The sequence below is a fragment of the Girardinichthys multiradiatus genome, chromosome 15 (assembly GCF_021462225.1).
Source record: "Girardinichthys multiradiatus isolate DD_20200921_A chromosome 15, DD_fGirMul_XY1, whole genome shotgun sequence".
NCBI classification, from domain to species: domain Eukaryota; kingdom Metazoa; phylum Chordata; class Actinopteri; order Cyprinodontiformes; family Goodeidae; genus Girardinichthys; species Girardinichthys multiradiatus.
Window position 1 is genome coordinate 25,532,436 of NC_061808.1, and position 25,057 is coordinate 25,557,492.

Sequence of the window (25,057 nt, forward strand, 5' to 3'; positions counted from 1 at the left end):
TACATAATTGTTTATTCCATTAGAATAAATGCAATTTAACTATTTAACCCAGGCAATTGTTTTTATCAAATTTGGTTTCCTGTTCCTCTGAAAAAAATCTCATAATACTGATTATGAGTCTCTAATTCCAACTAATTGGGTTGTGCTGTCCTGTCTGCTGTTAGCCTAGATCCCACCACACTCCACTGTATGCATTAGGTAACATTTTACTCAGTGGGATCAAATCTGTCCAATGGCAGTGCAGTGAACGAGTTTGTTAGGCTAGCCAGCACGCCTGGGCCTCTGAGCTCCTTGAAGTTTGAGTGTGCACGTGAGGAGCTGTGGGAAGCTAGAGGAAGTCAGCGAGGTCCGAGCCCCCTGTCCAACCCCTGACAATGAGATAATTACGACAGATAGGAGCCCCACGAGGAACTTGTCTAAAATTGCAGCTAGGGTAACACCCAGCGGTCCCACAACTCATAAACTAAAATTAGGTTATAGCTACATCAGTCAGTCAGTGGTGGAGGGGTTGACTGGGGACATGCTCAAACGGACACATGTGACAACAGAAAAAGAGCTCCATAAGACCGTCACAAAAACCAGACCTCTAATGTAATCCATACGCTGCAACTGGAACAAAGTTTTCCTTTTAAGATTAAAAACAAGCGAGAACACAAAACAAAAACAGGAAAATGGTTGTTTTAACGATGCATGTTTGGTGCTCTACCCAATTGTAGCACAAAATATTTAAAGTGAACACATTTGCTGTGTTAAGCACCATGCCACTCTAAATGTACATATATGTCCATATTATATAGTAAATTTACACATAAACTAGTGGGTAAAAAAAACCTCCAGCAGAACCAGGCTCAGTGTGAGCGGCCATCCGCCACGACCGACTGGGGGTTTGAGAGAACAGAGCAGACACAAGAGAACAAAGAAGCACTGATCCAGAAGTACTTTCTATGGGAAGGAAAAGTAAATGTTAATGGATGTAGCTCTTTTAGTCATTTCACCTAGAAAGAATGAACAGACAAACTCTGAGCCAGTTTTCAAGGATAGAGTCTGAAAGAGAGCACATATAATTAGTTACAGTTAAGCTCAGTCAATCGCCATGTCTAGGAGAGAGAAAGGGTTAAACACTGAAAGACAGGGCCATGTGGATCATCGGTAGAGGGTGAGCATTAAGTTGTTGCCAGCAGAAGCTTGGACGATGCCCCTCTCCAGAAAGGTGTCACAGGTAGACACAGAGCCAGGCCAGGTGTAGCTTCTAGGAAGAGAAAAGAGAGAACAAGGTTAAAAGCTGAAATAACAGCAAACAATGCAAATTTGGAGAGTAGTGTGAGAATGTAGCGAAGAGAGTGAAAATGGTCATTATGTCTTCCAGCAGCCTAAGCCTATAGCAGCATAACTACAGAGATAGCTCAGGATAACCTAAGCCACTCTAATTATAAGCTTTATCAAAAAGGAAAGTTTTAAACCTAGCCTTAAAAGTAGACAGTTTGTCCATCTAGAGCTCACTGATGGCCATTGTTATACTAAAAACCACAACGATTGGGATACCTCTCTCTGTCAGATTGACCATAACCATTGGAAAAGAGAGGGGGTCACACAGGTAGCAGAAATGAAGGGTGTGTTTGCACCTCAACCATAACTGAGCCGGTTTAGGCTAAACCTGACTCCCCCTTACTCTATCCAACAGGGAGGGAGGAAGACTTCCTCCCTGATAACCTAAGCCACTCTAACTATAAGCTTTATCAAAAAGGAAAGTTTTAAGCCTAGCCTTAAAAGTAGATAGGGAGCCTCACGGAACAAAACCGGGAGCTGGTTCCACAGGAGAGGAGCCTGATAACTAAAGGATCTGCCTCCCATTCTACTTCTAGAGACTCTAGGAACCACCAGTAAACCTGCAGTCTGAGAACAAAGTGCTCTGTTAGGAACATATGGAACAATCAGATCTCTGATGTATGATGGAGCTAGATCATTAAGGGCTTTATATGTGAGGAGGAGAATTTTAAATTCTATTCTGGATTTAAGAGGGAGCCAATGAAGGGAAGCTAAAATAGGAGAAATATGATCTCTCTTTTTAATTTTCATCAGAACTCTTGCTGCAGCATTTTGAATCAGCTGAAGGCTTTTAACTGCATTTTGTGGACATCCTGATAGTAACGAATTACAATAGTCCAGCCTTGAAGTAACAAATGCATGGACTAGTTTTTCAGCGTCACTCCTTGATAGCATATTTCTACTTATCTTTTAAAAACTTTATTAACATATTGTCACCGCAAAACAAATTAGTTTCACTGCTTCACATATAAGAGGAGAAAATTACATGAAAAGTATTCATTTTCAAAATCAACTTCTCAAGCAACATCAGACTTGTTCATACAGTAGTTTGTCCTGTAGAGGTGAACACAGACACAAAGAAAAGTTGCATCAAAACTAGAGAATGACACAGGGATTGAACAAATGCTTTCCTCACCAACCCCTGCTGCAGAGTGATTTTGGTTATGGCTGCACAACAGTAATGTGATTTGTTAAAACTAGCCAATGAAACACAATGTTGATGATGAATCAGATTAACTGATCCCCCCTCCCTTTCGTTTTGGAAAGTATCAAAATGTTTACAAACTGTTTATAACAACTTAACAGAAGGTTCTGTGTGATAAACCATCTCAGACATCAATTTACATTATTTAGTTTCTATGTTTTTTTGCAGCACTTGTGGCCTTTATTTTTTCATTTTTTGACAGTAAGCAGACAGAAGAGCGGTAGACCTGCAGCAAAGGTCGCCTTGGACGAGAGTCCAACCCATGACAGTTGCGCCGAAGACTGAAGCCTCTGAATATGGATTGTGTTTTATCCCTGTGCCACCGCCGCACCCCACATCAATTTACGGTTTAACTATGATGTCTCCATGTCTATGTATCAGCACAACCTTCGTCATAATTTAGCTAATATTTGTCTTCCAGCTCAGCAATTCCACAAAGAAAAATATTGCTTCTTTCTCTGTCACCATGATTGCATTGTCTAATACATAAGATCACTATAACTGTATAAGATTAGTGTTGATACCAATAATACAGAAAAATATAAAAAATGCACTAAACAGTGCATCAATTGGTTTGGTAAAATAATCTGGGAACAGACAGTCCTAAAGAATCAAGAGGGACCAAACATTCAGTTCAGTTACATGTGCTTGAAAAAACAAAGACAATAAAATGAAAAATACATGGATGAATCCTGCAGGTCATGGATAAAAGGTTCATTACAAGGACTTTGTAATGGACCATGAGTTTTCATGTCTAACTTTAAGTCACACTATCCTTCAGGATAATCTCCTACACAAACACTCAGCAAAACTAAACTGTACCTCCATCCACAGATTCTGTGGAAGATCCTCGGATTCAAGTCGAGACTCTGGCTGGGCCACTGTAAAATGATAATATTCCTTCCATTAAGAAGAAACATTCTGGGAGAAGAAAAAGATTACCTTGAACCCTAATCTGCCAAGGGAATGAATAATTTTAGGATGAAAATAGTGTCGTGTCATAATATACAGTGCATGGTCTCTTTTAGGCGAACAGTCGAAAAATAATAAAGTTTAGAGCTGTACCGAGAAATCGGCTAGTAAACATAATCTGCCTATTTTCAGCTCAATCATCCATGATGGTACACTAGCTGGTAGGGAAATTAAAAGTTGGGTCTTTTTCCAATCTGTGAAAGTACCATATGAAGTTCTATCACGTCACGATAGCAACAATAACAATCTTCTGTGTCAATGGGGTTATTGAGGGAACAAAATGCAAAAACTATCTATTTTTAATATCAGTAAGGGGTTTAAAGTGAAGTCAGAGAAAGCATAGAGATGTAAGAAGCAATTTAAATTATATATATTATTATTATTCAGGCTGCAAGAGAGCAAGCCTTTCAGTGCATACCAGGAAGGCTGAAATAATTACAGCAAAGCCTCTCTGTTTAGGCCTTTCCAGTTTTCAACCTCTGCAATGGAACACGGAGAATTTGGAAATAGATATTTATGAAATCTTAGGGTGTAATTACACTGCTGGTCTGGTCCAGGGATCAGTAAAAGTAAGAAAATTCACAACCTTCAGTTGCCGTAGTTTGCTTTCACACAGACTGGACAACATCATGCAGTTGCAACATATTATTTCGGGAGCAGTATTGCTCCAGTATTACGCTGATCGAGAAGAATAAAAGCACAAAGAAGAAGGTCTGTCTCATCAGGGTTTCTGTTGCTACTACATTAGTGTTGAAATGTAGTTTTGCGCCTGCACCTCTTCACTACTCCACGTAGCCCCATGAGAAATTTTCAAACTCTTGTCTTCGGATTTGCACTCTTACCATGTTTTTCTTCTTCTACTCAAATGTGCTGCTTTTTCTTCACATCCCATAGTATGCTGGTAATTGCATGCATTCACACTGCAAGCAAACTGTCCTGGAGTCCAGATAAACATTGCCGGCAGTTTTAACCGTGCCAGGGTTAAAACTGCCGTTTCAAGGTCTGGGATGGGTTCACACTGGCATGATCCCCTCCAGAAACCGGGCTTTGGTACGGTTAAAAGTGTTCCAAAGATCTGGTGTGAAAGCACTGTTAAAGTAAGGATCTACATTCTCTGGGTTATTCACACAAAGACTGCTGTTTTAGTAACACTAATCATCCCAACCACCAAGATATTTTAAAATGTCAACCCTATTTTACAGCACCTCTGCTCTAATATAAATTAATAAGGGCTCCTGACAGGAAGGTTGAAAAATATTCTAAATGCTGTTCCTTTATATTATAATTTTTAAAGAATAATTGGACTTGACTAAGATTGGTACAAGCAGGTAAAATCTTTACAAAAATCAGAAATCAGCCAGAAAACTATGATTGCTGTATTTCTAAATTTAAGTAAAATAAGGTATTACTTATGTTAGCAGAGGGTGGCCCCTTAAAGGATTCTGTTCAAAAATTCATATTTTTTCCAAATGCAGTTGTGTTTCTTTGTGATTAAAATAAAAACAACATAACTAATTATTATTCTTATGATCAAGTCGTATTGTCATGCTAACTGCATCTCTAGAGAGAGGCATTTAACAGGATTATGAAGATTTATTAGAAAAGCTACTACCTATTCCAGTTGTTTTGGGATGAGAAAAATAAAGCATGACAAGGAAGATAAAGATGGAGAACACTTTCAGCTGTCAGATAAGATGATTCATTCACCCGTTATATGTCTACATGTGCTTATGTAAATAATAAAGCTTTTGCTACCGAGAATAATGTGTTCGGAAGGATGCTTGTGTTGTGTTTGGGTAAAGTGCACGTTAGCTGAAAGTGTACACAGCCAATGGTCATAGCTGGTTTCCACTGAAACACAGGCATGTTGCCTTGCAGCAAGAAGTGTACATTTTAATCTGCCTCAGTATGTGCCGAGTGAAAAACACCAACGTGCAACAGTATATTAATGCTTGCACACTGCTGTGAGCACATGTAACATGGTAAGAAAATTAGGAAAGCAATACAGTTCTTTAAAGAAAGAGTTTAAATAGTCCTCTGTGTTCTGCAAAAAAACACTATGTGAAAGAGTAAAAACACAACAAAAAATTCATCATTTTGCTGAAACAACCACTGTTCTTGACTATAGAAATAAGACAACTTCACAGCATTTCCCAAATTGCGGATTTTTAATTATAACTTCTTCTACAAAACACAAGCAGCTTTTCAAATTTAATCAGGAAGTCTATGATACCACTAACCAGGATACAAAGAAAAGGTACACAGTGCTCCATGTCCTAGGAGCAAAGTACAACAAGCTGCTGCTCTGAGAAAACATGGCTAACTCCATTCAATATCACAAGCAGATTAGAGCCTTCTGCTGATGGCGGGTTTGTTCAATTAAATTATTGTGAATTAGATTAAACCCAAACATCCACTTTGGGACAGAATCCACTGAGTATTCACTTGTTTTCACCTATTTTTCTGTACACATCAGCGACATTGCTCTTAAGCTCAGAGTACAATACCATACAATTGAAGCGTTGACACTGGATAAATGGTGGTCTTAAACTCGATGCCAGACTTAGAGGGCAAGTTTTTTATTACACCTGTATCCTGAGCAAACAGCCTAAATGAAGGTGAGATCATTGCCAATATCGTTTGAGTGTATTTTTACATTGTATTTTAGTGACTGGATATGAGGTTGGTGTGGAGAAAGCATTAATCACTGAGTAAACAGACTTCATCAGGATGGACATCCTGTCTGTTTTGTATGCATGAGTATACAGTGCAGAAGATATCCAATTTCACACGGTATCATATCTCCGAACACCTAACAAAACTCGGTGAAGCATGCTGACTTGCAAGAAACAATTTATAAACAGCAGAACAGGCAGTGAAAATTATGATGCAAACACTAATTTATTGTAAAAATGTACTGCAGGATTCTCTTTAACCAGGTTACAACCTGAGTTTACAGAGCAGCAGTTTATCCTGCTGGATTTGATTGTACAATGGCTTAGCCAAACTTTTACCTTCACTTCAAGTTTAAACAAAACACTAATACTGCACATTCCCTGGAACACACCATCCATACGTGAGACATGGTAGTGGCAGCATCATGCTGTAGGAATGTTTTCCAACAGCAAGAACAGGGAAGCTGGTCAGATGGGAAGATAGATGAGGGTAAATATAGACAGTCTGGAATAATTCTGAAGGAAAACCTGTAAAAAGCAGCAAAAGACTTGAGACTGGGGCAGAGGTTCGCCTGTCAGTTGCACAACAACCCTAAAAATACAACCAGAGCTACAGTGGAATAGTTTAGAATAAAGCATATTCATGTGTTGGAATGGCCTACTTAATAACCAGGCCCAGGTCCAATGGATTATTTGTAGGAAGACCTAAAATGTATGTTCACAGATGTTTCCATCCAATATGATCAAGCTTGAGCTATTTTGCAAAGTGAAATAAGCGAAAAAAAAGCAAGTGTTTGTGGGATGGTGACATAATTAAATTGTTAAATTAATTATTGAAGCCACTGGCTCTCAAGATAGTCAAGTTGAGCAAATATGAATCTAACCTGAAAAGAACTTGCAGATCACTTAATTCAAATTACAGCGATTTGCTTCACATTTTGTCATCTTTATATTATTTACATGCTACTTTTATCTGATTCTTTATTCAACTTCAAGTAAAATCCTCCGCTGAGCTTCTTTTCAATAATTCTAGTAATTATTTAACAAATCCTAATTTTCCACATGTTCTAAACTATCTGAGATTAGTTTAAATTGCTTCTAAATGGCCAAACATAAGTGCAATATAACAGCATAATTATAATTCTAACAATGTTTGATCTGTTACAGTAATACGCATGTATTTTGCCATAAAAATAAAAAATTATAAACTGATGATTGTTATACAAAATGATTAGCAGATATAATCTAACTAAAAGGTTCTTTGCAAGAAACCATTTTGCATTTCAAATTCATGGTCAATTTAATTCTTAAGCTTTTGTCATGACATAAAATGTGACTGCTAAATAAATTCTCCGGTAAAAATGGCTAAAGTAATATTACGCAGCTGAAGGAAAAAATATATGTATTTCCTGAAGTCCGACGACCCTCTTCTGCCATCCTCTTTCCCTTTTTTAGTTGAGGATCACTGTGCTCACTCATGCACCTCGGCCACAGTTTACACAATTAGCTTAAGCCAGAGATGGAAACTTGCTGCCTTTCAGCAGCTGCAGCGCCCAGATGTGGCCTGACAGAACATACAGAGGATGGACAATGAAACTGAAACACCTGGTTTTAGACAACGATAATTTATTAGTATGGTGTAGGGCCTCCTTTTGCAGTCAATACAGCGTCAATTCATCTTGGGAATGACATATACAAGTCCTGCACAGTGGTCAGAGGGATTTTAAGCCATTCTTCTTGCAGGATAGTGGCCAGGTCACTACGTGATACTGGTGGAGGAAAACGTTTCCTGACTCGCTCCTCCAAAACACCCCAAAGTGCCTCAATAATATTTAGATCTGGTGACTGTGCAGGCCATGGGAGATGTTCAACTTCACTTTCATGTTCATCAAACCAATCTTTCACCAGTCTTGATGTGTGTATTGGTGCATTGTCATCCTGATACACGGCACCACCTTCAGGATACAATGTTTGAACCATTGGATGCACATGGTCCTCAAGAATGGTTCGGTAGTCCTTGGCAGTGACGCGCCCATCTAGCACAAGTATTGGGTCAAGGGAATGCCATGATATGGCAGCCCAAACCATCACTGATCCACCCCCATGCTTCACTCTGTGCATGCAACAGTCTGGGTGGTACGCTTCTTTGGGGCTTCTCCACACCGTAACTCTCCCGGATGTGGGGAAAACAGTAAAGGTGGACTCATCAGAGAACAATACATGTTTCACATTGTCCACAGCCCAAGATTTGCGCTCCTTGCACCATTGAAACCGACGTTTGGCATTAGCATGAGTGACCAAAGGTTTGGCTATAGCAGCCCGGCCGTGTATATTGACCCTGTGGAGCTCCCGACGGACAGTTCTGGTGGAAACAGGAGAGTTGAGGTCCACATTTAATGCTGCCGTGATTTGGGCAGCCGTGGTTTTATGTTTTTTGGTATGTCACCCATAATGTTGTGTGCATTTCAATATTTTGAGCAAAACTGTGCTCTTACCCTGCTAATTGAACCTTCACACTCTGCTCTTACTGGTGCAATGTGCAATCAATGAAGACTGGCTATCAGGCTGGTCCAATTTAGCCATGAAACCTCCCACACTAAAATGACAGGTGTTTCAGTTTCATTGTCCAACCCCTGTATATGTGCTAACTAACATTTGGATATAAATGTCAGAGGTAGTATTATATTTTCCAACAGCAAACACTTTTCTTTACTTTCAGCTAAATAATTTCTAGTTCAGTTTCCAAAGTGAATGATAAAGGATTATACATTTCTTATAAAGCAGGTAGGCTGTTTAACAGGACTACATGCATTTTCCTGCAAATGATTTTAAACTACCTCTTTAAAAAAGCATAACTTACATAAGATACATTTTTTGTTTAAATAACACTTTCTGATGCTCGCAACGTGTTTTAAGATGAGACAGAACCCACAAAAGATGGGACAAGTCATATAAAACAATAATATTAGACCTGATTGAACATCTCACAGATAATTTAATAATAGTGCAAGTAGTACCCATACCACCAGCTAATGGACACACATTTAGCTTAGTGGACTTCCAGTTCACTTCTTATGTACCCAAAATATTCACCCCTTTCCTCATTTCCTTTCTCTCATGAAGCAGAAGGACATTAATAGCTGGTTGATATCAAATTAAAAATAACCTCAGTGTTCAATGAAGTTAAAGGACTCCAAATGTGTGTACTACAGTATAAAGATATTGAGATTAAGTGATTTGTGTCAACAGACACAAACCTGCAAAATGCAAGAGCTTCTGTAGTGCAGATGTGAAGATCCAGGTTTGGTGATTAAATCTAGATGCAATGGTTTTCATGTCTTTGCATCCATTTAATAATTAGTTACTCTTCGCCTTTATGTAGAAACTTGATCTGCCCAAATATTTGATTCAGTGAGCTGTTTCTGTTGTTAACCTAAACACTTTGGTAAAAAGCAGACAATGACAACACGAATGAGTCGAAGATCGTGGATGCAGTAGAAAGACTGTAATTAATAGCAACTATCCTTATTACACACTTGAGACTGGGACATGCTGTGAATGTGGAGGCATTTCTCAACGTCAGGTTGGGCGTGTCCAGCAAAAAGCACCAAGAGTGGTGAGCAAAGTATTCATCTTGTTCAGAGACAGTTAGAGATACCACAACCCTCTATACCTCTAGTTATCCAGCCTTACAGTGTTCCTGAGAACGGCGCTTTCAATGCATTTGAACTTCCTGACCATCAGAACAGCAACTTTTAAAAGTAATACCAGTGTGAGATTAGAGCAACATTAAATGTTTAGAAAGCAAGACAAAAAATTACACTTTGAAAGGTAATTTATTTTTTATGGGGTTTTTTTATGTTTCAATGTTCATAATATAGAAAATGTATTTTGCTTAATGACTGATCAACACGTCTGCAATCTTCCAGACTTTATAATTTTGGACTAAGCCTTTATTGATTTTAACAAATGTAAAAAGGGTGTTCGCATTGTGCACTAGAATTGTTGGACAAGGCCTGTATTTGTAAGGTAGTTATTATACTAAGGTATTAATTAGGTTTACTCATTTACATTATGTAATTGATTTGCTTTGTCTTGTTACATTGCATCACACCGTGTTTCCTAAAATCACTGAATCATACTGCCTTATGATAGAGGGGAGAATTGTTATATTTTAAATGAATTAGATTGTTGTCGATTTATTGAGATACGTATCATCTTGGGTACAAGCAAGTAATGCATAACCCTCCTGCACTTTGGGTGGTCTGGTACCCATATATCATTGTGTACCTCAGTTTTGAGATCATGGTCCAGTACAACCGAAAAAAGAACCAAACAGACTGACAACTAACCTTATTTAATATGAAGTTGCAACTCTAATTTTAAAGGTAACTGAAGAAAGATTCTCACTTGCTGTATATAGGCTAATTGAATAAACATTTATATTCAGTTTGAAATGAACAGGACCCTACAGGCCATATGCCAAACAAAATCTTTGATTAACTGAAAGGAACCTTCATGTTATGAAAGTAGCTGAAAACACAAAAACTACAAGAATGTTTGTTTTAATTTATTTGCCATTAACTTTATGCGTAGTGTAGTAAAGAACAGAGTAAGGCAGCAATTTTCCTCTTTTCTTTCTGCTCTTGGTGGTGGAAGACGCCTTTTCTCTGTCTCCCACACCTTCCCATATCTGCCCTGCTTCAGCTCTGTGTCTTGTCTTCTTTTTGGAGCCTCTTTTTGCATATCTTCCAAATTCTGAGTTATGGATTTGGTCAGCTGGTTTCTCAATGCAATTGATCAAATTTTCTCGACGAGAAGACAGGGTGAAGGGAACTCTCTTGCCCACACGTGCCATTTTTCTCCAGATACACGATGGACTCCTGGCAGAAGTGGAGGATGATGTGTTTTTCAATAATGTCAGTCGAGGATGTGGAAGATATGTATATAATTGGATGTTTGATATCAGGATTTCTGCTTTTTGGAGTCAGCGGTTACCTGGCATATCGGGAAATTCGGATAATGTCTGCAGCTGTTCTGGCAATTGTGAGGCTGCCTGGCATGTGTGATGGGATCTTCAGGGCGATCAACACTCAGACTGAGATGTTACGTGAGCTGAATCGCAGACTGGATGTGATCCTTACCGGGATCGCAGGCAGGTTGCGGTTCCTGGACTCAGGGGTGAAATGGGATAAATCTTGGAAAGTTGTTCACTCAAATCTGGCAGAAAGGGACCTGGAATTTGGCTGTTTGGATTCGCCATTGAGAAGCACCAGTGAGACTCTCAAGGCTGACGGAAAATTAAGAGTCAGCCTAACCCAAATAATTACTGTTTTTCGGAATCTGGCTCCCCTGCACGGCCTTGATGGCTGACTATAATCAACCTCTCCTGGAAGTTATGTAAACATGACACTCTGCTCCCTCCCTTCCCTGAGGACATCTGTGGACCTGCTCAGAACTTTGTGGCCGGTTGATTAACATTCCAACGAACCATCAAGGACAATGGCCTCTGTGACAGTGCTTCATGGACTTACTTGCACACACTCACTTGCACACACACACATGCTCAAGATAAACATACACTTACACTGCCTTCACCAATCCCAGCATGATGATGTTTTGTAAACTTGTTGCTTCTTTGTGCTGAGGTTTTTTGCAATCTCAAACTGTATCCTGCTAAGGATAAAGTGTGAAAGATGATTTTTTCCCTCTACTTACCTAATGTGGCCTCTTTTCTCATCTAGCAAGGGCAGCGCCTGTGAGTGGGCAGCAAAGCCTCGGTGACCCGTCCCCCCTTGTCTTGTGTCATGATGTATGTTTGGATGGGTTGTACTGGAATTCTAATTCAATAAAGTATCTTTGAATTGAATTGAAGTACTCCGTAAATAAAAATTATCTACATTACAACTTATCTATTAGAACTTAATGTAGACTCTGCGACATAGATTTAGTTTCGAGTGTGATTTCTAAATCCCTGCTGGTGTATTTAACAGCAATTTAACAGCTTGCCATATATCCACCACCTATATCCACTGCTAATGCTCTAACACCATAAACCAGAAATAAGTGCAAACTACCAAGTCTATAAACTCCTGCATGCCATCATTACCAGCAATTCCTGTATTGCTGTTATTATACAGATAATTTTCACCCACAAATTTGCTCTTAACACAATGTGATAAGAGTGCAGCTATGAAAGGATGGGATTCATTACACCCATAGCCTGTACCAAATGTAACAGCAGCAACATCTAATAAAATACTCAAACATTATGAAAACGTATATATTCTCAACTACAGCAATAAACTGATCATTTGAGGCAACCAATACGGCTACATCTCTATAATCCTTTCTGCCTCGTTCATAACCAACAAAACGTCTTTTTGAGGCATCTGCTATCTGGGCATTATCACGGGTTTGCTGAGTAAACTAGCTGAAGTAAGCAACGTTTAAAAGGTATAGCCCATCTGATGCATTGGTGTTACACGAAGAAGCTTTGTCAAGTTCATCCCTCAAATTTCCTTTTTCATGTTAAAAGATTTTCCATCTAGTGCTTTGGTTTATATTGTCACAGTGGTCAACCGTTTAACAAGGAGGCTGATGTAAAGCCATTAACAGAGAATCACTTGGTAGATATAATGCTATTCTTTTCACCTTTCTATTGGATGTGCAAATGGCTGACTTGTCAGGATTTCATCTACATCTTCTAATATTCACAGATTAGTCACAGGATGGTGTGAACTTTTATAAGGTCATGTATCCAGTGGTGGTAGGGGTGGGGATTCAGGTACACATTGTGATTTCTGGGTTAGGAGCGCTTGAACTGGAACTGTGTGACCAGAACATTACACTGAAAGAAATGATTTGAGAATGGTAAATACAATCCATGCAAATGCTTTAAAACATACCTTTACATATTGAGCAGCAAATGAATTGGATTATAATCGGTAAATTCTATCTACCCTACCTTCTTGTTAACAGTATCAAATGCAACAAAAATATCTCGTATAAATAATATAAAAAGATTCTTGGTCATACATTGCAATGTGCTCATGTGCCAGGAAGTAACCGGCCTGCTACGCCATTCAGCATACTAACCGCCAATCTGCTGCTGGGCTGACTGTGGAGCCGCCACATCGAAGGTAAGTAAAATTACTCTATTAACTACATTTTAGTTTGCACCGTATTGTACATGCTGACTTATTTGTTGTTTTACAAGAGTTCTAGTCAGCATGTTTTATTTAATGTGTCATGTACGCATTTGAAGCAGAATGTTTGAAGCAGTGATTAGGCGGACTTCTTGGCTGTTTAATTCATTAGACTAAAAACGGGGACACACTGTCATCCAGTGGATTTTGTAGCCAAGTTGTATGCACGTTGTTTAGTGCTGACATGAATATGTTCTGCATTATTTGGCACCAACTATTTACTGGCATCACACAGTTGATTCGGCCGCTGTTAGTAATGGCGAGCTGAAGACATAATATAACATCAATATCAGCTAATTTAAGCATAATTACACATGACTGTGTGCTTTACCGTACCAGTAAACAGAACTGGGGCCTCTCTAAGGCCTCGGTAAGTTCATGTTTTCTACTACTGCTCCATTACCTCAGAGCAGTATCCACAGAAATTCACATTTTAGCCAATTTCAACCTGTACGGCGGCCCTGGGATGAGCTTTTAGGTGGGATGTGTATTTTCAGTGTGTCTAATATGTGCATAGATGAACCAGCAGAGAAACTTAATTTTTTTTTATAGCATCTCCATCAGGCCCAGTTATTAAAGAAATTGTTCTGAACAGTTTAAAGAAGCATAGCTGTAGTTTTGATCATTCTGTGATTTCAGAACTGGTGAAAAAACCCATTCTGTGCTGCTTTAAGGGTAGATGGGCCTCTAAGTACTCAAGACAGGAGAGAGCAATTTATAAAAGGAGCATCTCTCACTAACTGAACCAGTTAAATACATCCTTGTTAGTGGTGAGAGAAAAAAACATCCCAGTATGTACCAATCCTCCCATTATTGTCTCAACTTGTAAACAGGTGCTACTGGATATTAATCATTACATGATGGATCTTTGCTAAGAGAAAACAGCTTATTGGTGGATATGAACATAAACTACCACTCCTTCCTTACATAGATGACTCTGAAATATGCAACCATGCCTCTTTCCTTTCCCCTCCTATACAAAAAACAGCTTCTGTTGAAAAGTGACTTGACCAAGAAAACTGAATTATACTGAAATCTTCTATTGTTTATATGCTTAAATTAAACATGGAGGACGACCCGGACCAAACCATGAAGGTGCTTGTGATCCATAAATCTATGGCTGTGGTAATCAAGGGAAACAGAGTGCTGAATGGGTGTGGAAATCAAACCAAAACATGTCTGTTGTTGATGGGTCTGATCTACGCTCTCAACCTCAAGTATCCCAAGATGCTCCATCATGCCACAAGAAAGACTCATCTGTTTAATTTTAGAAACTTGTGGCAGGTTTATAGAATTCCAAAAATGTGTTTGTTCTATTTATTTGTTTTCCTGGTTCTCAGTGATGTTCATTGAATTGCCATTTACCAAATTCTCTCCTTGGCACATACAAAAGAGTGCATACTTGAAAGTGACCAGCTACAACTGACTACAGCCTTCCATGGTCTTCTTAACAGAAAGATATCAAGCTACTAATTGATAAAGTGACAGAATCTCCCTGATATTTGGGAAAAGTGGTCTGTCTGAGGTTCTCTGCCTGAAATTGAATTTTTTTACACTTCAATGGATTACAATACAATTTCATAATTATGTTTATTTTTATTTTTAATATATCAAACATTCTGCATTTTGCATCCTGCCACTGCAGTTTTGATCTTTGATTCCCATTACTTGTGCAGCCCTGTTGGGTAAGCAGTGTGAATTACTGTTGAATAGTCAAGAAATGTATCTTTGTAAATGTTTTGTGAACTGCAGCATATTTTTGATGTGACTGGAAGGTCATTTTGTACCATCTTTGTTTATTTTTGAGCATGTTGTTAATTAAATTAAAGTTGGTCCTATCAGAATAATCTCATAGGCCTGAAAATGCATTTCTTAAGTAAATGTAACCTTCCCCTTCCCAGTAATAGTTAATTATATATAATAATTATTATTATTTTTTACTGACAATAAAAAAGCATTAATATACTACAAGGTTATTAGCATTGAAATGTATACAAAAATTTTATGTAGACTTCCCTTAATTTCTCTAAGTGTTTTACATCTGTTGAAATGAGATATTTAGTACAAAAATTTGATTAAATTTACTCAAACAGACTGAGTGCAAATTGTTACCTTAGGTTTTTTAGGTAAATTATATAGATTGGTTTTTACAGTGATAGGAAGCCAGGCAGTGATTATGCAAGTCTCATTTTGTCCTCATAGTCAGTCCATGTTTTATTCATGAGATACTGTCATATTATTAAAACATTATTATTAGCAGACAGTCTGCCACACCACTAAAACACTTTATATTGTTCTTCAATTTGTTTAGTCTCTTTAAGCTAACCCTATGGTCAGAACAGAAGCTTAAATGCTACGACAGTCTAATTTTCTCTTCTTCCTTTGGCTCAGACACAAAGACAAAAACTATGCTGCTAGAGCCAGTTATCATAGGTAAACATGGAGTACAAAGGTTTGAACAGAACATCTATTAATCCGTTTTTTAAAGTGATTTGCGGACATCAGTGGATGTTTTATACTGATACATAAGAAGTTAAAACCAAAGAAAAAAAATGCTTGATAAACATTATGTCCACAAACAACACTGAGGTTGCCTCACTAGTCTGGCTGTTGCCTCCCTGCTGGAGCCATATGTCCTAGTTGTAGCATAAACTGTGTTGTGTCCTCTTTGTCCAGCCTCAGTTTTTTCCTTCCCTTAAAACTAAGATTGCAATTGTTAAATAACTCAGACAAATAGTGCTTCCAATGGAGAAACAGTTTTTCGTGGATTAAGATTAATCCAGCCTCTTCACCTCTAATTCCAAGGAGTTTACCCACATTTACTGCAATAGATTATCTTTTGAGCAAAACTCTTTGTTCTAATGACTTAAAAGGTCTTTTTTGTTTCAGAACAGTGCATTTTTAAATTATTTATCAACCTTGAGAAACATTAAAAACCAAGATACTTCCAAGATTCTTAGGGTTTCTAGCTAAAAAAAATCTGATTATATTTGGACTTGATTGGTAATGTTTACTGTTGGGATGCACTTAGAGACACAAGCACTAAGGCTTATTCTAATTTTGGTATAAATAAATTCAAATGTAGCTTGAGATGATGAAGGTGCAAGCAGAAAAAGCTGTGACTACGTTACATCATGGGGTCAGAGCTGCACTGCTCCGTGCACCACTGTGCCATGACATTCTAATTTAGACAGGATTAGGAAGTCTGAGGTTCATTTTACCGTGCTACGCATCCATCACAGGAGGCTGATCGAGGTCAGGTGTACCCAAAAATGGTCAGAAATACTTAGGATACATAAATACACAAAGTATGCTGGGTAACCAAAGAGAGGTGCCACACAGGGTTCAGAATTCTATTTACAAATTGTATGGGTAATGAGGTTTCTTTTGTTAAACTAAAATATGTATATGTTTCCGCAGATAAGCACTACATGGAGCAAGACAGAATACCTTAGGGTGGTTTCAAATGAACAGAAAGATAAGAGATGGACCCCAGATTGGCAACACGCAAATTCTTTGCCTTATATTTAGTTCTCCAAGAGGAATATCTATTTGAAAGAGATTCTACAAGCAGAAAACAGAGGGTTGAGAGTTTGAACAAAACAGTAGAAGGACTGAAGGGAAGAGTGGGGGCTGCTGAAAATTAAGGGAGTTTTCCCATTGCCCAAATAAGTACCTATCAACAGAAAACCTGTGCCCTGCTTAGTTGTGGATAAGGCAGCCAGCAGAAAAAAGCTGTGGAAAAAGAACATGTCCATATAGAGAGGGAAGCCAAGGAGAGAGCAAAAAAGAAGGGCCAAGGGTTAAATGCTTCCCCAGAATGAGAGCTTTCCACTAGCATGAACCCAGTGAAGACAGTCTCCCCAGTCCCAGCTGACTAACACCCTGAGGGTGTACTGTGAGCATGACTGAGCACAGTCAGTTGAAGATTTGCCCAGGAAAATACAGTTTTTAATGTTTAAGTCCCATGTTTAACAGTGATCTAAATGACAACAGACATGGGAGCTTTATTAACCTTCAGAGCAGAATTAGTCTTTTTCTGTCAGAAGAAGTACAGGTCCTTCTCAAAATATTAGCATATTGTGATAAAGTTCATTATTTTCCATAATGTCATGATGAAAATTTAACATTCATATATTTTAGATTCATGGCACACTAACTGAAATATTTCAGGTCTTTTATTGTCTTAATACGGATGATTTTGGCATACAGCTCATGAAAACCCAAAATTCCTATCTCACAAAATTAGCATATCAATAAAAGGGTCTCTAAAAGAATCCAAAAGATTCCTGAGGCCTTTAAAACTCCCAGCCTGGTTCATCACTCAAAACCCCAATCATGGGTAAGACTGCCAACCTGACTGCTGTCCAGAAGGCCACTATTGACACCCTCAAGCAAGAGGGTAAGACACAGAAAGAAATTTCTGAACGAATAGGCTGTTCCCAGAGTGCTGTATCAAGGCACCTCAGTGGGAAGTCTGTGGGAAGGAAAAAGTGTGGCAGAAAACGCTGCACAACGAGAAGAGGTGACCGGACCCTGAGGAAGATTGTGGAGAAGGGCCGATTCCAGACCTTGGCGGACCTGCGGAAGCAGTGGACTGAGTCTGGAGTAGAAACATCCAGAGCCACCGTGCACAGGCGTGTGCAGGAAATGGGCTACAGGTGCCACATTCCCCAGGTCAAGCCACTTTTGAACCAGAAACTGCGGCAGAAGCGCCTGACCTGGGCTACAGAGAAGCAGCACTGGACTGTTGCTTAGTGGTCCAAAGTACCTTTTTTGGATGAAAGCAAATTCTGCATGTCATTTGGAAATCAAGGTGCCAGAGTCTGGAGGAAGACTGGGGAGAAGGAAATGCCAAAATGCCAGAAGTCCAGTGTCAAGTACCCACAGTTAGTGATGGTCTGGGGTGCCGTGTCAGCTGCTGGTGTTGGTCCACTGTGTTTTATCAAGGGCAGGGTCAATACAGCTAGCTATCAGGAGAGTTTGGAGCACTTCATGCTTCCATCTGCTGAAAAGCTTTATGGAGATGAAGATTTTATTTTTCAGCACGACCTGGCACCTGCTCACAGTGTCAAAACCACTGGTAAATGGTTTACTGACCATGGTATCACTGTGCTCAATTGGCCTGCCAACTCTCCAGACCTGAACCCCATAGAGAATCTGTGGGATATTGTGAAGAGAACGTTGAGAGACTCAAGACCCAACACTCTGGATGAGCTAAAGGCCGCTATCGAAGCATCCTGGGTCTCCATAAGACCTCAGCAGTGCCACAGGCTGATTGCCTCCATGCCACGCCACATTGAAGCAGTCATTTCTGCCAAAGGATTCCCGACCAAGTATTGAGTGCATAACTGTACATGATTTTTTGAAGGTTGACGTTTTTTGTATTAAAAACACTTTTCTTTTATTGGTCGGATGAAATATGCTAATTTTGTGAGATAGGAATTTTGGGTTTTCATGAGCTGTATGCCAAAATCATCCGTATTAAGACAATAAAAGACCTGAAATATTTCAGTTAGTGTGCAATGAATCTAAAATATATGAATGTTAAATTTTCATCATTACATTATGGAAAATAATTAACTTTATCACAATATGCTAATATTTTGAGGACCTGTACATTTTTAAGTACTGGTCAAGCACAGACAAAAAAAGAGAATGGCAAGTGGCACAAGGAGAAAACCTGTCTTGACAAACAAAACACCCCGCAGATGTTGCGCTCTTCTCTGATGCCCCTGGTCTCCATGGCAACCTTGCCGGCCAGTAATAGCCTCCAGCTCGGCCGGCTGCAGCAGCGTTACAAAGACGTGCACTCACATTAATCCTCTGAATGAGATCCCAGCGTGTATTTATAGCGAGGCAGGAACTTCCAAGGACCCGCAGGGACCCACCCTCCCTGAGGTATTACCAGAGAACATGCATCTCTAAAACAACTGACTCTGGACTCCCGTCATTAAAAAGGCTAGACAAAAGACACACACGCACACAAACAGGTGCATACACACGTGCTTAAAAACAGATCTGCCAACTCCCATGGTTCTAGTAAACAAGGTATGTAATTGGCAAAAACAGATAGAAGGAATTAAATATTAAAGCTGGCTTGTGCTTGGTCCAGTAGGTGCAAAGAATACAGATCGAAAAGGATTTAGAAACATAATTTATTTTAACATTTATTCAAGGTTCAAACAAACTTTCCATGTAACAAATTTCATTATTTTTCTTTCTCAAATTTACAGTATTCCTGGGCAACTTTTAGCCAACATTAAAATAAAAATCCAAAAAGTTCACTATGCATTTATGGCAGAAAGTTTTTACTTATTTTGGTCGATAAACTTTATGAGGAACCTGTAAAAACCAAAGACAGACGTACGTACGGACAGACGGACATGACCTAGGAAGATGCTGTATAATCCATTATAAAAACCAAACATTCTGTTTTTCCTTAAATGTATAAAATCGGTTTTATTCTAATACATAAAGACATGTATGTTTATGTCAATTTTCTATTAGGTACCAATCACAGAGACCTCCATCTACTGTCGTTTGCTATAAAAACCACTTTACATCATGCCCTTTCATAGACATTAACAAGAGATTGTGCTCCATTTTGTAAAGGTGAGAGCAATTTGGAGTTCAAGCCAGGCAGTGAGCTGATGATTACGTAAAAGACTGAAATCCACTGAGAGCATCTGTGATGGTAGCAGGAGGTGAATCTGAGAGTACTTACCAGGTGACAGACAGTAGGACAGAACACAGAGGGGAGGGGAAACACTGGAAAAAGCACCAGTCCACTCTAGACAAAAAAGAAAAAGAAGGAAAGTGTGACATCTGATGTGCCAACGTCTTTATTAAATTTATTTTGTACACTTACAACAGTATTATACCCACAGGGGAGACTTTTACACAAAAACACACACACAGCAATGTAATCACTGGCTTCAAGTGATTCTCCTCATCCTATTTGGTCAGAGCAGATTTTTAATTATTCTTTTGGCTTCTCCTAAATAAACCTTTAATGGGAAGCTGCTTCCCTTAAGAAAGGCAGCCTTCATCAAACCGAGAGTTGGAAATGAGCTGGCGAATTACACAAACTGTGCCTGCCTCCGCATCTGCTCTGCTGTAACTTTTGAGCGACAGGTACGCGAGCGAGACGTACAGAATCCGCTAAAAACCTAACAGGCAAAGGCAAAGCCAAGGTGGGGGTCATAAGGACAGGCAGAGACATGATGTGATTAGGCCAAAATTGGAATGGTACAGATGAAAAAGAGGACATAATCCTCTTCTTAGTGGGAAATTTCATAGCTTTATATCTGCACCAAGGACAAGACGTTTCTTAAGATTTCCTCTAATTTGCAGAAATCTTTATTCTGCTCTCCTTAACTCATCATCATTGCCCTGTCTGGGTTTACTCAGAGCAGGACAGGAACAGGACAATAATGGTTTAGTTATACAATCGCTATGCAAGATAAACTTCCCCAGATAAGCATAGACACTACAGGAAACTGGATTTTTTAAATTTGCCTGTTTTTTACTATTAAACGTGAGTAACAATAGCATCCTTTCTCTGGGTTCTTTGTTCATTACACAGAGTATTTCTCAGTAAATAAAAGTGAGTCATTGACTGTTTTAAGCGAAATTCTTTGTACTGACCTGATTCATAACAATAAAAAGAAGCTACACAATATTTTTTATGTGAATAACATCATTAATAATTAATACTTTTTCAAAATAGGCTTTCAGCTTATTTTTGGCTATTTTGTGCTTCATGCATCTTTCACATAAAATAGCCATAAAAACATGCTTAGGCTATTTGACAAGATATATTTTTACGAAACATTAAAGCAGAGGTCCCTGACCATGAACCTCAGGGCCCGCTGTCCTGCATGCTTTAGAGCATATTCACACCTACAGTTTTGTTTACTTTAGTCTAAATCAGTTGATGAGTATGTTAACGTTTAACGTTTTCGGGTGGTTCGGTTTCTTTTCACACAGAGAAAACTCAGAGCGAACCAAAACCTGGCACTGCAAACCACGTGGGAACAGTCAGTCTGTTTATTGTTCTAATGTGTCTGGGGCGGGGGTATCAAATGTAAATATAGGAAGCAGATGTTGTGCTCTGAGCTAGTTGAAAAACAGAGAATTATCTTATCATTAGTGTGTTTCTGGTATTATTTCAGGCAAAAGCATCTGAGCAGTATACCAAATGATTTTGAGAAGATTTCTAAAGAAGTTGCATGGGGCTTCATGCTTTATTTCATTGTTTATTAGCTTGTTTACTCTACAGCATCCCACAATGCAATGCAAACCTGGCAACGGTTGTTTTGGTCTGCACCCCAGTGCGATTGTTGTTTTCACATCCACAAAAACAAACTGCACCAAGGGCAGAAACAAACCGGAGTTAGTCTTTAATGGACTTCCAAATCTGGTTCTGATATATGTTTGGGATCACTGTTCTGTAGAACCAACAAATCTTTAAGCAAGTGGAGGTGCCAACAACCATGACAACAAACTCCACAGCTGAGAAAGGTGTGAATTTGGAAGCATGATAGTTTATGTAAAAATAAATGTAACTGGAATATATTTTGCAGAAACATCCATTAATGCTAACATAATGTTATTCCCACCTCCACACACATGTAAACACAAAGACAAATTCTACATTGTTATTAGGATCCAAATGTACTCTACCAGTAGTGAGAATCTACACTACCAGTCAAAAGTTTTATAACTCCTTTCTCATTTAATGGTTTTCTTTATGTTTATGACTATTTACATTATACGTAGATTCTCAGTGAAGGCATCAAAACAGTGAATGAACATCTATGCAATTATGTAGCAAACAAAAAATTGTAAAAGAACTTTAAATATGTTTTATATTTTAGATTCCTTAAAGTAGCCGCCCTTAGCTGTGATGACTGAAATATTAACCTTTGGCCAACTCTCAATGAATCTCTGGGAAGTTCTTTCAAGACTCTTTGGAAAACCATTTCAGGTGACCAACTCATGAAGATCCTGGAGAGAATACTAAAAGAGCAAAGCAGTCATCAAAGCAAATGGTGGCTATTTTGAAGAATCTAAAACATAAAAGTATTTATACAGGTCCTTCTCAAAATATTAGCATATTGTGATAAAGTTCATTATTTTCCATAATGTCATGATGAAAATTTAACATTCATATATTTTAGATTCATTGCACATTAACTGAAATATTTCAGGTCTTTTATTGTCTTAATACGGATGATTTTGGCATACAGCTCATGAAAACCCAAAATTCCTATCTCACAAAATTAGCATATTTCATCCGACCAATAAAAGAAAAGTGTTTTTAATACAAAAAACGTCAACCTTCAAATAATCATGTACAGTTATGCACTCAATACTTGGTCGGGAATCCTTTGGCAGAAATGACTGCTTCAATGCGGCGTGGCATGGAGGAAATCAGCCTGTGGCACTGCTGAGGTCTTATGGAGGCCCAGGATGCTTCGATAGCGGCCTTTAGCTCATCCAGAGTGTTGGGTCTTGAGTCTTTCAACGTTCTCTTCACAATATCCCACAGATTCTCTATGGGGTTCAGGTCAGGAGAGTTGACAGGCCAATTGAACACATTGATACCATGGTCAGTAAACCATTTACCAGTGGTTTTGGCACTGTGAGCAGGTGCCAGGTCGAGCTGAAAAATGAAATCTTCATCTCCATAAAGCTTTTCAGCAGATGGAAGCATGAAGTGCTCCAAAATCTCCTGATAGCTAGCTGCATTGACCCTGCCCTTGATAAAACACAGTGGACCAACACCAGCAGCTGACACGGCACCACAGACCATCACTGACTGTGGGTACTTGACACTGGACTTCTGGCATTTTGGCATTTCCTTCTCCCCAGTCTTCCTCCAGACTCTGGCACCTTGATTTCTGAATGACATGCAGAATTTGCTTTCATCCGAAAAAAGTACTTTGGACCACTGAACAACAGTCCAGTGCTGCTTCTCTGTAGCCCAGGTCAGGCGCTTCTGCCGCTGTTTCTGGTTCAAAAGTGGCTTGACCTGGGGAATGCAGCACCTGTAGCCCATTTCCTGCACACACCTGTGCACGGTGGCTCTGGATGTTTCTATTCCAGACTCAGTCCACTGCTTCCGCAGGTCCCCCGAGGTCTGGAATCGGCCCTTCTCCACAATCTTCCTCAGGGTCCGGTCACCTCTTCTCGTTGTGCAGCGTTTTCTGCCACACTTTTTCCTTCCCACAGACTTCCCACTGAGGTGCCTTGATACAGCACTCTGGGAACAGCCTATTCGTTCAGAAATTTCTTTCTGTGTCTTACCCTCTTGCTTGAGGGTGTCAATAGTGGCCTTCTGGACAGCAGTCAGGTCGGCAGTCTTACCCATGATTGGGGTTTTGAGTGATGAACCAGGCTGGGAATTTTAAAGGCCTCAGGAATCTTTTGCAGGTGTTTAGAGTTAACTCGTTGATTCAGATGATTAGGTTCATAGCTCGTTTAGAGACCCTTTTAATGATATGCTAATTTTGTGAGATAGGAATTTTGGGTTTTCATGAGCTGTATGCCACAATCATCCGTATTAAGACAATAAAAGACCTGAAATATTTCAGTTAGTGTGCAATGAATCTAAAATATATGAATGTTAAATTTTCATCATTACATTATGGAAAATAATTAACTTTATCACAATATGCTAATATTTTGAGAAGGACCTGTAGTTATTTCATACTTTTTGTTTACTACCTAATTACATGTGTGTTCATTCAAAGTTTCATTGCCTTTTGTGAGAATCTACAATGTAAATAGTCATGAAAATAAAGAGACCCATTAAGTGAGAAAGTGTATCTAAACGTTTGACCGGTAATGTAATTGTAATATTTGATTTCTGTTGAATCACCTAGTCACATCTGTGAGGAATCCCTGGAAAAACAAACAAGGAATTTTTCTGGGGAAAAAATAAATAAATAAATCACCATATAATTTAGGAAGGTAGGTCACTTAATAAAGTAATCACACAAAATGATAGCCAAGAAATGATCGTAAAGTTAAAAGTAAACAGATGGTTGTATGTCGCCTGCCTCCTATCCCTCTACGTTTCCTTTTTGTTTGGATGATTCTCTCCCACAGCTCATGCAGATCAAATCTACTTGTCAAGTGGTCCCACCGGACAAGAGCTGTTCACAGGCCTCTCCAACCACTGCAGAGGATGGCTGGGTGTACTCTGCACCTAAAAAGGTAAGCCATGTTCTGTATACAAATCAGCGCATAAAAATATACACATAGTCCTGTAGTTATACAAATGCTATTCTGTTGCTGCCAAGGGACCAAACCACAGTCTTACTGAGGAGGGTACCAACTTAGCGAAACCACATTGGGCTGCTTGAAACTTCCTTATTTAAATAGTCATTTTTGTTCTGTGTTCAATTACCTAACAGATTGCTTGCAAACGGCAACCCTTACCTAAAAAATAATAATCACACAGATTTTACCATTTACCATTTTATTACTGGCTTTGAAAGCCTGAATGCATGGCACTACTATTATTAGCAAATTTTACTGTAATTCAAGCAGTTGTTTGCTTTTGTCAGAATTCTGGCTGGATATTTGAACAATCTTTATAAGAAATAAAAATCCAAGGTTCCAAGGAAATAATAAAGTTCATTTATATTGTTTGGCACCAA

The 25,057-nt window shown here is 38.9% G+C and overlaps 1 protein-coding gene across 4 annotated transcripts in view; it reads right to left on the reverse strand.

Moving 5' to 3' along the window:
* LOC124881650 (1-phosphatidylinositol 4,5-bisphosphate phosphodiesterase beta-4-like) overlaps window positions 1–25,057 on the reverse strand; it is a 105,039-nt gene that overhangs the window by 58,515 nt on the left and 21,467 nt on the right. The window contains exon 2 of one of the 4 annotated variants that reach the window (XM_047387324.1): window positions 20,113–20,178. The exons of the other annotated variants lie outside the window; for them this stretch is intronic. The gene's annotated coding sequence lies outside the window, so the exon portion shown is untranslated. The remainder of the gene's footprint in view (window positions 1–20,112; window positions 20,179–25,057) is intronic. 4 annotated transcript variants of the gene reach the window in all.